This window comes from Nomascus leucogenys, chromosome 8 (assembly GCF_006542625.1).
Source record: "Nomascus leucogenys isolate Asia chromosome 8, Asia_NLE_v1, whole genome shotgun sequence".
Classification (NCBI taxonomy): Eukaryota; Metazoa; Chordata; class Mammalia; order Primates; family Hylobatidae; genus Nomascus; species Nomascus leucogenys.
The window spans coordinates 70,481,185-70,494,149 of NC_044388.1; the positions used below are offsets into that span (position 1 = coordinate 70,481,185).

At 39.1% G+C, this 12,965-nt stretch overlaps 1 long non-coding RNA gene across 1 annotated transcript in view; it reads left to right on the forward strand.

Moving 5' to 3' along the window:
• The window catches only part of LOC100595963, a 325,347-nt gene that overhangs the window by 161,773 nt on the left and 150,609 nt on the right, over positions 1-12,965 (forward strand). Inside the window, exon 5 of the long non-coding RNA XR_001116227.2 lies at positions 12,172-12,316. This is a non-coding gene — a long non-coding RNA (uncharacterized LOC100595963). The remainder of the gene's footprint in view (positions 1-12,171; positions 12,317-12,965) is intronic.

Below are 12,965 nucleotides of genomic sequence, written 5' to 3' on the forward strand. Positions count from 1 at the left end.
ATGCATACTTATATTGTACTGTAGATACTGAAATAAGATCATTGTTACTGGTGCAGCCTGTGGTCAAATGCATTTTTTTTTCGAGACAGGGTCTCTTTCTGTCGCCCACATTGGAATGCTGAAGTACAGCAGTGCAATCGTGGCTTACTGCAGCCTTGATCTCCCAGCTGCTCAAGTGATCCTCCCACCTCAGTTTCTTGAGTAGCTGGGACTACAGGCATGCAATACTGTGCCTGGCTAATTTTTGAAATCTATTTTTTTTGTAGAGACACGTTCGCAGCCCAGGCTGGTCATATGCATTTTGACACCTCAAAATATTTCGAATTATTCTTAGTTTCAGTAGATGAGATGAGTGATCATTTGAGTTCCTTCAACAGGTCATTAGCCTAGACTAGAAGCGAGCTGTGATGATAACATAGGCTGTGGGCAGGCAGGCAGGTACCATGAGACACAGTGAGAGCACCAAGACTGTGGGCTCTGGGTTTGAATCCTGCCTCCACTACTAATCAGCCCTGTGCAAGTGACTCAGCCTCTCTTAACCTCATTTATTTTCTGTAAAAATGGGAATTGTAGATTTATATTTATGGAGATCATATAAGATGATCTGTGTAAAATACTTAGGCCACAGTACCTGGCAAATATTAAATTCTGAGGAAATATTAATTGCTATTATTACTACTTCAGCTCCGAAAATGCTGTTTTCTTGACAGTAAATGGCTGTTTTGTTTATTTCTGCCAGTAGCAAAGCAATACATTGATTGTTTAATGCCTTCTTGGCCTCTTTGAAAATGTTTAAAATTATGTTTACTTTTTCTTTATATCATTGCAGGGTTTTGTGTGTGTGTGTGTGTCTGTGTGTGTGTGTGTGTGTCTGTGAGTGAGTGCATTTAGGGAGGCCAGTAATTACCCTGTGCAGTTGGAGCTGCCCAAACAGTCTTTCCCATGGCAACTGAAAAAATAAAAAATAAAAGCAAAAACTTTGAGGTTACATAATTGCCTTCAATAGACTAGGAGGAGTGTAGAGATCATGACTTTTTTTTGTGGGTTTTGGTGTTCTTTTGGTTTAAGGTGTTGGGTGAAGATACAGAGGTCCTACTGAGTAACTGAACAGGATGCTGTTGCTTGCTTTGAAGTGAATAAATTGGTCAAAAGTACAAGTGGGAGGGGAAGTTGAGGTTTAATGAAGGAGGGCCATTATTAATGTTTCCATGGTTTTAGCAGTTTAAAAGTTGGGAGTTTAAATAAGGTTGTTAGTTGTGGGGAAAACAGCCCACAGACATTCAAACATAGTTGAAGTTTAGTCTTTCAGTCTTCATTTTAATCTGAAAGTAGGGAGCCAAGGCTTCTGAATCACACAGCAAAGGGATTGCTTCATAACTTTAACAGTCTGAATGCTAATTATTGCATGCTCATAATGGCATAAGATTTGCATAGCTCTACCGCTCTCATCAAATCCCAATTATCTGAAGATTGTTTTTCTTGGGAAGCAAAAGAATATTATAATTTTTGGATTTCTTTTAATCTTCCAAAAAGATTTATATTCATCCCCTTAAAACCTGGGTGTAACCAAAGGCACTAGGGTCCAAAGAACAGGTGTTGTCTTTCCAGAACATCCATAAAATCATCCCTGTATACATTCTCTTTGTATCTGTTGTGTAGGGATTAACATGGAAGGCTTCATTATTTGATTGGAAAGTAGGTTTGACTTTTCCACTGGAGATTTGATACTCTTAGCTCCAGAACCAAGAAAGAGAAGACTATTAGACTTTCCTTGCCCACCACCCCCTCCCCAACCCTGCCAAATGTATGCTAAGCCTATATTTTATTTCCAACCAATTTGTTGCAAATAAATTGGTTACTTATTTATTTATTGGTTTTTCTCTTCAGAGACCCGAAAGATCATATAATGCCAACTCTGTGTTATTGATAATAATCTGGGCATAGGAAGAACACGGAGAGTTGAAATCCACAAATTCTCCTAAAACCCAACATTCAAAACCTCTTCTGCTCAGCTCTTTATATGTGAGCAAAGGAAAGGAGAATGAGAGATAAGATATTATATGAGTACACGTGGCTCAGGGCACTTGGTGTCAGCAACTCTGTGTTATAATCCAGCCTCTTCCAGTTACCTAGTGAGCACTGGGAAATTTTTGTACCTCCCTGAGTTCTCCCTTTATCATTTGTCAAATGATGGAAGAACACTTTAGTCTTGTGGTTGTTGTATTAGATGAGATACGATACATGTGACAATTTGTAAATTTTGGGGCACTCTCTATGTGGTGCTCACACTTTGTGTCATCTGATAGAGAGGAGGAGGAAGCATATACAACTAGTAGCCTGAGTAAATATTGGTTATTGTTTACTTCCAAATTGCCAAGAATAGGCTGTAAACCAACAATCTTCCTTGTTTAGCCTCCATCAACTACAATTGCGTCAAGGCCCCCAAATTGCAATTAGTAAGACAACAAACAATAAATGCAAAATCCATATTTGTATTCTTCTTCCTTAACTTTTTTCATTCATGGTGGTCAATTGAGGTTGTTAACCTAACTGACCTGCAAGGATAAACAAATGAGTTTTTTTTTTTTTTTTTTAATCCTTTCTGGGAATCCTAAATAACCAGTTTCAGTTGTTGTAAGTTGTGGGAGCTGGGAATTTGTTTTCTCCCCAGTACTGGATGGACCCTTTTACAGTGGCACACTGGGAAACCAAATTTGAAACTCGAAGGAGAAATGGAACAGTGACAGTTTCCTTTAACCTGAGCTCAGGGCTTTGGCAACAGCTCTGCTCCAAGTTTCTGTTCTATCTAGTTCTGCCTGGAACTTAGATAAGGGAAAGCTTTCTGTATCTTCCATCATCCTTGCCTTGTTCTAATGTAGCAGGAGTAAGTCCTTCCTAATAATGTTGCTTTTTTTTTTTTTTTTTTTCTGAGATGGAGTGTTGCTCTGTTGCCCAGGTTGGAGTGCAGTGGCGCGATCTCAGCTCACTGCAACCTCCACCTCCCACGTTCAAGCATGTCTTCTGCCTCAGCCTCCCGAATAGCTGGGATTACAGGTACACGCCACCACACCCAGCTAATGTTTGTATTTTTAGTAGATATGGGGTTTCACCATGTTGGCAAACCATGGTTGATCACCAGTAATTCCTGACCTGGTGATTCACCCCCCTTGGCCTCCCAAAGTGCTAGGATTACAGGCGTGAGCCACTGCACCTGGCTGCTCTTTTTTTTTTTTTTTTTTGGCCTTCACTTTATTAAAGGGTGAGAGTTTTCTTTTACATTTTTTCTCATTGCTCTCTCCAGTGTTTTTTGTTGAAACCAGTATGGAATAGTCACCTTTCCTTAGTGTGTGCGCCCATGGTGCATTACACATGGCACCTCTCCTTGCAGGGGCCACACTCTATTACAACAACCAGTGTCCTCATCTCTCCTAGGCCTTGCTCCTGGCCCAGCCCTGAGCACATACTCTGCCATATCCGAACCCTTGATCAATTCTGAAAGCAATTTATTAACTTCCAGCCATGAGAAAGATGTGAATTAGTGGTCAGGGTAAAAATTGTAGGCATAGTTTAAAAATTCATTCCAGTGACATAATGAAAAATTTCATAAGGAGTCAAGATTGGAGATCTCTTTTTGGCTTTGCAACTGAGTAAATGTGGTAAATTAACTTGATGTCTGTGTACTTCAGATTCTTATTTATAAAATTGGACTGAATTAACATGACTGAATTAACACAACAGCATTGTAATTCTGTGTCTTTAAGTCCCATACAACTATCCATAGTTAAGTTGCCTGATTAGGGATTATAATATTTGCGTCTTATGTAACCTAAAGAATATCTTATGTTATTCAGGACTGCTCATTTTCATTGATGTGCTGAATACTCAAAGCACATAGTTTTTCAAGACTATGACTATTCTCCTGTCTTGTGAAGGAGAATGGTAAGGGCCAGTTTCCTCATGAAAGCAACTGAAGAAACTGAAGTAAACATGTCTTTTTGAGCGGGAGTCTTGCTCTGTTGCCCAGGCTGGAGTACAGTGGTATGATCTTGGCTCACTGAAGCCTCTGTCTCCCACTTTTAAGCAATTCTCCTGCCTCAGCCTCCCAAGTAGCTGGGATTACAGGCGCCCGCCACCACGCCTGACTCATTTTTGTACTTTTAGTAGAAACTGGTTTCATCATATTGGCCAGGCTGGTCTCGAACTCGTGACCTCAGGTGATCTGCCCACCTCAGCCTCCCAAAGTGCTGATATTACAGGTGTGAGCCACCACGCCTGGTCAAGACATGTCTTTTTATCATGTCTTTTATCCAATCTTTGGAAAGGAGACTGTATAACAAACAAACAAAAAAATCTTCTAAGCTGAGTTCAGTAATAGATGTTGCTTTTGGACTCACTTCTTTTGGAAGCTTTAAAAATGGGATCATGAGATCAGAATGTATGTAGGTATTCTCTGAAGACAGAATTGTATTTGTCCTTCTAATACCCATCTCTCAAACTTAGCAAGTGTTTAGTTGCTTCTCGTTAACATAAGCCTCTGTTGGTAGTTTGTGTATTCTTTTCAGAAGAAATGTAGGAAAAAATATCTAGGGGCTTATGAAAGCCAACAAAACTATAGTTGGAAGGTAGATGTGTTCCCTTAGAAAGATTTATATAGAAACCTGTTTTCTAGAAAGATGAACAAACAATGAGCCAGACTGTCCTTGTTCTTGTTTTAAAATAAACATATTTGTAGACCTGTAATTGGCTCCTGATGAGCAATACATGAAGCTGTTTAAGGCATGAAGCTTTGCATTGGTATGGAACCAACTGAATAAAACTTGTTTATAACCTTGTATACCTTTCCAACATAAACACCATTTCTGGAGTTAATCACTTTGGTTCTGCTTTATACCTAATATCATGTGACAGCTTTTTCTTTTGCATTTTTTCTGACCTGGATTGCTAGCTAGGCATTTGTATGTTTTGATGGTGATGTTCTAGGTTATCCTTTTACATGCTAAATTGGCATAAGCCAGAATATTATATTTTATACTTGTCAAAGGACAGCACATATTATTACTGTATCCTAACTAGGGCTCGCTGTTTTTTTTTTTTTTTTAAAACTGCTTCAACTTTCCACCTGTGTATAAGCAAGTATACCTTTTAAGTGAATGCTTGGATCGAGGAACCAGGAAGTGTTTTTTACTTATCAGTATTGCCTCCCACCTGAAATAGTTCATTTCCTTAGAGGATATTATGGAGTTTAGTTGTCCATGAATCTGTTTTTGTGGATTGTATTGAAGAAGATGAGTACCACCATGCATTTTTTTCTAAGAGTAAAATTGTAACTATCAGTATGATTATATTTTACTTTTTTGGTGCATTTAGTGGGTTTCATTAAAACTGATCTTGGATTTTCACAATATAGGAGAGTGGGGTTTTTTTGTAGGAGATGATGTCTGCATACAGGAGATTGTCATTATAAATATGATGTATCCTGGAAATTTTGGAAAGTTGGAAAGAGTGACTTGACAACTCTTACACTGAACAATGTATCTAAATCTATTAATCAAACAGATCACTATCTGACCAGAAATCCCTGTAAGAGGGAAAAAGCTTTCAGCTCTTTTCCTAAATTTTATCTGTCTATACAGATAATATTTCTGTTCCTGTTTGACATGTTATTTTCCTCATAAACAGTTTTAATGGTTCCATGCGCCTACAGGCTAAAAAGCAGAAGTAAATCCCAGTGATCTCATCTCTACTAGTTGACTCCAATCTGTCTTTTCAATAACAGCCTCCACACCCAGTCCTTTGTCAGATGTGTACTCTGAGAGGAGGCATTCTATGATGGGGAGGGGAGACACTAGATTTAGAAAACTCTGGGTTCAAATCCCAGTGCTTCATTTATTAGCAATGTGAACTTTGTCAAATCACATCATGCCTCTGAACCCTAGGCTCTTAAAGGGTAAAATGTGTATAAATATATTGACTTTTGTTTTCATCTGTGATAGCATGTGATATCTTTTAGGGTCAGAAATGTAGTTCCATTTCTTGAACGAATTATGGTGGCTAATTTGAATTTGTAGCGCATAAACAGGCTATTTGGAATTCAAGCATTTCTCCCTTTCCTTGTCATCTATTTAGATGACACCTATTCTATTCAGATGTCGTGACAGATGACACCTATTCTATTCACATCTATTTAGATGGTGAATTCTTCTTTTCCTGTTGTTTATTATCGAAGCTCTTTGACCACAAGGATACTTTTTTTTTTTTTTTTTTTGGGACGGCTCGTTCTGTTGCCCAGGCTGGAGTGCAGTGGCATGATCTTGGCTCATTGCAAGCTCCACCTCCCGAGTTCAAGTGATTTTCCTGCCTCAGCCTCCCAAGTAGCTGGGACTACAGGCGCCCGCCACCACGCCTGGTTAATTTTTGTATTTTTAGTAGAGTTGGGGTTTCACCATGTTGTCAGGATGTTCTCCATCTCCTGACCTTGTGATCTGCCTGCCTTGGCCTCCCAAAGTGCTGGAATTACAGGCGTGAGCCACTGTGCCTGGCCCACAAGGATACTTTTAAATATTTGGGATACAAATAAGCTATTTTAAATTTAACAAATAAAAGGGCTACACACAAATTTTTGAGGTTGGTGTCCATTCTTTAATTTTAATAGGTTGTTCAATTATGAAGAGGACAGAGAACATAAAATTGGATTTTTATTTGATTACTTTTATGCTCAATATAATGTTTTTTGGTCTTATCTAATCCTGTAGAAATATCTAGGAGGATATATAATCCAGTGTTCATAGACATTGCTCACCATCTGTTTCCAAAGTGAAAAATCAGCATTCATATTGTACCTTCATTTCCCTTTGTGTGCTAAGTCCAAACTCAGGCAAAGAGGTCACTATTTGTTCTCTTTACAGCAAACTTGATCCTAACATTGCATATTCCATAATCTGTCATCTTTTTATAGTTTTGTGGTAATGATCTACTCTTACTTGGCCTCTTCACATACTTATTATGATAGATTTTCTTGATTTACCAAGTAGGGAACTTATCCATTAGAAATGTTTGATTGGCTTTTTCAGAAAGAAGAAGTTGTTTTGCTTTTTTTAGTTTTTTTTTTTTTTTAAATTTTTTCCCTTAGACCCAATCTAATCTAGGTGGGAGAGAAAGTAACGAGAGTCTCTTGGAAAACTGAAGAGAGTCACAGCAAACCCACAGAGTTACATAGGAATCAGGAGGAATAAAAATGTAAAGGTAACGTGGATGAACTGTCTATTAGGTGCTTTCGTACATACTATCTCGTTTAAGGTTTACCAATAGCATTAGGTATGGTGAAGATGATTGATATGGGTTGGCTGTGTCCCTACCCAAATCTCATCTTGAATTGTAGCTCCTGTAATTCCCATGTGTTGTGGGAAGGACCCAGTGGGGAATAATTGAATCATTGAGGCAGTTTCCCCCATATTGTTCTCGTGGTAGTGAATAAGTCTCATGAGATCTGATGGTTTTATAAGGGGTTTCCCCTTGGCTCTCATTCTCTCTTTGCCTGCAGCCATGTAAGACATCCTTTGCTCTTCCTTCATCTTCTGCCATGATTGTGAGGCCTCCCCAGCCATGTGGAACTGTGAGTCCATTAAACTTCTTTCCTTTATAAATTACCCAGTCTTGGGTATGTCTTTATTAGCAGTGTGAGAATGGTCTAATTACAATGATTGTGATAATGACTATTGCCATTGGACAGATAAGGAAGCTGGCTCAGAGTGGCAAGTCACCTGGGCCCAAACATCTTGCTAATAAGCAGTGTAGCCTGTTCCTTGATTACTCTGTTATATGTGGCTCTAAAAGGTTTTTTTTGTGTGCATTCATATGGATGTCAGCAAAACCAATTTAAGTGTAGTTAATGGAATTATTATTTCTCATGCCTTCTATGATTTCTTGTCTGATTGGAACATAATACTCCAGGATCAGGTTTGTTATACTTCCTTCTATGACATGTGCCCCAAATGGCAGTGACCTTATGGCAGAGATTGGCTCAGGAGAAGTATTTTTTCATCTTATGGAATGTCCTACTAATGAAATAACTTAAAAGACAAGGACATATGAAGGTGATTCTATAATATTAACTCTAACCATTATTAAATTCTTAATGCATGCCACATATGCTTCTATTTGCTTACCTGCATTAATTTTTCACTCTGCATAATACCCTTGTGAGGAAGGCACCATTTTTTTTTTTTTTTTCATTTAAAGATGAAGAGGTTGAGGCACAAGAAGATTCCTAACTTGCCAAGGTCCTAAAGCTAGTGTGGGTTCCAGTCCAGGTCCTCTGCCTCCACAGCCACTCTCCAGTGCTGCTTCGGAGCCTGATACGTTAGTAACTGGTGGCTCCCTAAGAGCCTTGACTTTGGCTTTAGTTGACTTAGAAAATATTTTTATGTGTGTGTATTTACTTCCAAGCCTCTCATATTTTCTTATTAATTATAAGTAGTCCACAATTTTCAGGACTGTAGTTGTAAAATATATCTCAAGGCATAGCGAGAAAGTAGATTTTCGTCATTTGGAATGGTCAGGACCAGCTGTCTGTGTACCTTTCCAGGAATTTAATATTTTAGCTGAGCACAGTGACCCTAAATGTTTGGAGAAAGCGAGAGATTTTGTGTCTATATACATAGATGTCCCTGTGTCATCTTTTTCTTTAGCTTGAAGCACTCAGGATGGAAAAACAAATCTTGGGAAAGATGAAAGAGTAGAACTAAAGGAAATACCACATAAGTTACAAAGGACTAGAGTTTTATGGCTGTAATTTGTAATGTCCACTATCCTTGTGAAAATTACATGGCATAGTTTATCTTTTTCTATTTGGGAAGATGTATTTTTTATATTTAAAAATATCTTGTCTTTAGAGTTCTTTTAAGTGCAATGATTGGAGGGCTGAGATATACAAACTAGAATATTTTCATTCTGGTCTTTTTCTTCTAGTATTTGGGGTAATTTAAATGCTTCTTCATTCACTCACATGCTTATTCAACAGATATTTATTGAACGCCTACTATATACCAGACCCTCTGCTAGACCCTGAGGATAAAATGTAGATAAGATGCTGAATCTGTCCTCCAAGCATTTGGATTCTGGTGGTAGAAACGGTTGTGTACCCAGTTAGCCACTGCAGTTTGAGAAGTGCTACACTAGCAGAATGAAAAGTTCTGTAAGGCCACAGAGGAGGGAGGGAGTAATTCCTCCTGTGGTTATGAACAGAAATTTGAGCTAAGTCTTTTAAAGGATGAATAATAAGGCTGGGTAGGCCAAGTGGGCAGGGAGGGCCCAAGAGACAAGGTGCTCAAATGCCTAGAATATGAAAAGGACAGAGTAACTATCATTATCTCACAGCTAGGAACACTGATCCCTGTAACTAGCTTGGCTTACCTGAGAAGGAAATGCCACCACCTCTGAGGGTTTCCCCCCGCCAGTCTTCATTTACTATTGTGTAAAATTAGAGGATGACAGCAGTGGTGGTGGTGGTGGTGGTGGTGGCTGCTGCTACTGCTTCTTTGTCTTCTTCCTTTTCCTGATTAGCTTGATAGATTTGGGTTAGATATAGGCATTTTCCACATCAGGCTTTAGTTCTTTATTTTTTCAACTTTTATTTGATTTTTTCTTTTCTTTTTTTTTCTTTTTTGAGACAGAGTCTTGCCCTGTTGCCCAGGCTGGAGTGCATTGGTGTGATCTTGGCTCACTGCAACCTCTGCCTCCTGGGTTCAAGTGATTCTCCTGCCTCAGCCTCCCAAGTAGCTGGGATTACAGGCATGCACTACCACACGCGGCTAATTTTTATATTTTTAGTAGAGATGGGGTTTCACCATGTTGGCTAGGCTGGTCTCCAACTCCAGACCTCAGATGATCCACCTGCCTCGGCCTCCTCCCAAAGTTCTGGGATTACAGGCGTGAGCCACTGTGCCTAGCCTCAAAAACTTTTATTTGAAATATGGGGGTACATGTGCAGATTTGTTGCATGGGAATATTGTGTGATGCTGAGGTTTGAAGTACAGATCCCATCACCCAGGTAGTGAGCATAGTAGCCAATAGGTAGTCTAACGTGCCCCATCCGTATCCAGGCTTTAACCATACTGAGAGAGTGAGAAAAAAAACTGAGCTGCCTACCAGGACCCAGTGGAATGGAAAGTTTTCTACCATTTTGCTCCTATGTCATTTTCATATTACTTTTTTCAGGAAATTCGATTTTTCTGCCATTCTACTAGACTGTCTCTCTTTGATCACTACCTATGTGCCCAAATCACTGCTTCTTCCAACTTTTTTTGTGGGCCATCATCCATGAGCATGGTACGTCCATGTGGTGACTTCCTCTGTTTGTTTAAATTTGCTCATTTAGAGTTTTATATTAGGACAGTAAAACACTCATGTCTAAATAATTTATAAGTTCTGGGAAACTCATAAAAATGGCCTGACATGATGTTTTGTGCCTATATGAAACCTTGCAGATGGCTAAGAGAAGAATGAAGATGTTTTGACTTACTGTCTCTTCAATTACATTATAAAAAATTCAGTGGACTTGTCCATGATCATTAGGAAAATGAATGATTTTCCTATTATAAATTACAAGTGCCACAAACTACATAAGGACTGTAATTGACAGGTATCAACTGGTAGCGTTTATTTACATTCTCCAAGGCAACCCACAGAAATGTAGTGCTCACCATATTTATTCAGAAAAATATGTTTTTAAGTAAATAAAACTTCCTTAACACTGGTTACTATAGTTAAGCAACTTGATTCCAATTGTTAACTTTGTTTAGTAAATGATAGGTGAAACATGATTTTGTAAGATAAAAGAACATGGTGCCAAAACATTATATGAGCATGATGCCAAATATACACACACACACACACACACATACAAACACACAACTGAATACATTGTTCATAGTGTTTTCTAATTCAGGGAAACTGGAAGATGATTTGAAAGTATTATATTCAACTTTGTATTAATTCCAGGAAAATTTACATAAGGAGAAAATACATTAATCTTGGCATGTAATAAAAACCTACATTTTGTTATATAATTCATTTTGTGATTTACATTTCTATAATTTATTCAGTAAACCTAATAAATGTTAGGTAATGAATGAATTTAGTTTCATGAGTAAAAAATAGTACATGAATGATCTGTCATTGTACAAAACTGCTGAATTATGAATATGGTTTTCGTGAGTATTTTCTTCCCTTCCTCCTTGTCCCATCCATATGTCCTTCTTACCCTAACCTCCTACAACCCGAGGATAGCACGTTGAGGGAAGAAATCGTCAGAAGTTTTAATATAATTATATTCAGGATGAGAGTTCTGTTCAACACCACATCATTGGTTAATTTAGTAATTTCTAGAATGCTGCCCAGACTTGAAAATACTTTCAGTACTCATTGCTAAATATTGCTGTTCTCTGCATGTTTTTCTTCTGGGATTGAACTGGACAGGATTTTGGCTTTTTAACACATTCCAGCGGGTATAAGTATATTGGCTAGTGAAGGTTCCCTTAATTGACCTGGTTTTAATAAAAAATGATCCAGTACTCCTGCCACTAATTTTTCTCTTCTTTGAAACCACAGATTAATAAGCTGGTGTTAACTCTATCACCAAGGTGAGAAATTCTGCCAACAGTGGTTTACAAAAACAGCTATGGGGTTGGATCTGGAGAGTGGCTATGAGTTTACCAAAACTAGATCCCTGTTTTTCTTTTAAATTACATATGGACAGTTTCATCAATTAAGTTACCAAATTCATATTTTATATTCTGTTCACATATCAGGAAACATTTAGCCCAAACAAAGTCTGTTCACATTAAAATTTCTTTTTGGATATTTTCTTCTACTCTGAGGACACATGCCTGCCTTTCCCCAGTATGTTCTCTGCCGCTCCCAGTACCTTGAGTATAGTGAGCATTCAATAAAGAGTCAGCGAATGAATCCCTTTGTCATTGTGTCTCCATTATGTAGAGTGGAAATCTGTGCTGGAACAATAGCTGGTAGATGATCTGCACCAGGGAGATCTGGGCTAGACTTCAAAAGCTGTTTCCCCATCCCGGCAAGGCAAAACATGTTCTTTATAGGCTGGGAGGTCACAGCTCTATCCCCGTTAAGACTGCACCTCCTTTTTTCTCTCTTCCTTCCCAGGAGCTGTGGAGTCCAAGTGTGACTGCCAAGAGGAATCCAGCAAAGCCAAAAAGCCCGAGCATGTAGCCCTGCCCGAAGCCCGCCACACGCGTGGAAAACCCAGAGGAAATGAGTGAGGATCAATGGGAAGAAGGGAGCCAGCCAGGTGAGCAAGCTCATCAGTCTGGAGGCTAGCGCCACTGGAAAGAATCCCGGGCGGTTCTGTTTATTTGGCAAGTTCGGGCCATGACCTGAGCTTACACTAAATTACCTCAGAGCAAATTATTTTTTACCAAGCCATGTAAATGTTAGGTCGACTACCTAGAGCTTTTGGGCTGAAGACAGATGACTACATCAAAGGCTGCTCTTGAGTTTCCAGGTGTGGCTGGGGGAATTGTCTGTCTGCTTTCAGGAAAGGGTTAATTTCTAACTCTTCCCCTTTCCCTACCTCAGGTGAATTATTTTGTTTCATGCCAATTTAAGTGTTACGTAGAGACTTTCTACATAGAGCCTATTTATTTATTTATTTATTTATTTATATTATTATTATTATTTTGAGACGGAGCCTCGCTCAGTCACCCAGGCTGGAGTGCAGTGGCGTGATCTCGGCTCACTGCAAGCTCCGCCTTCTAGGTTCATGCCATTCTCCTGCCTCAGCCTCCCGAGTAACTGGGACTATAGGCGCCCGCCACTGCGCCTGGCTAATTTTTTTGTATTTTTAGTAGAGATGGGGTTTCACCGTGGTTTCGATCTCCTGACCTCGTGATCCGCCCGGCTTGGCCTCCCAAAGTGCTGGGATTACAGGCATGAGCCAC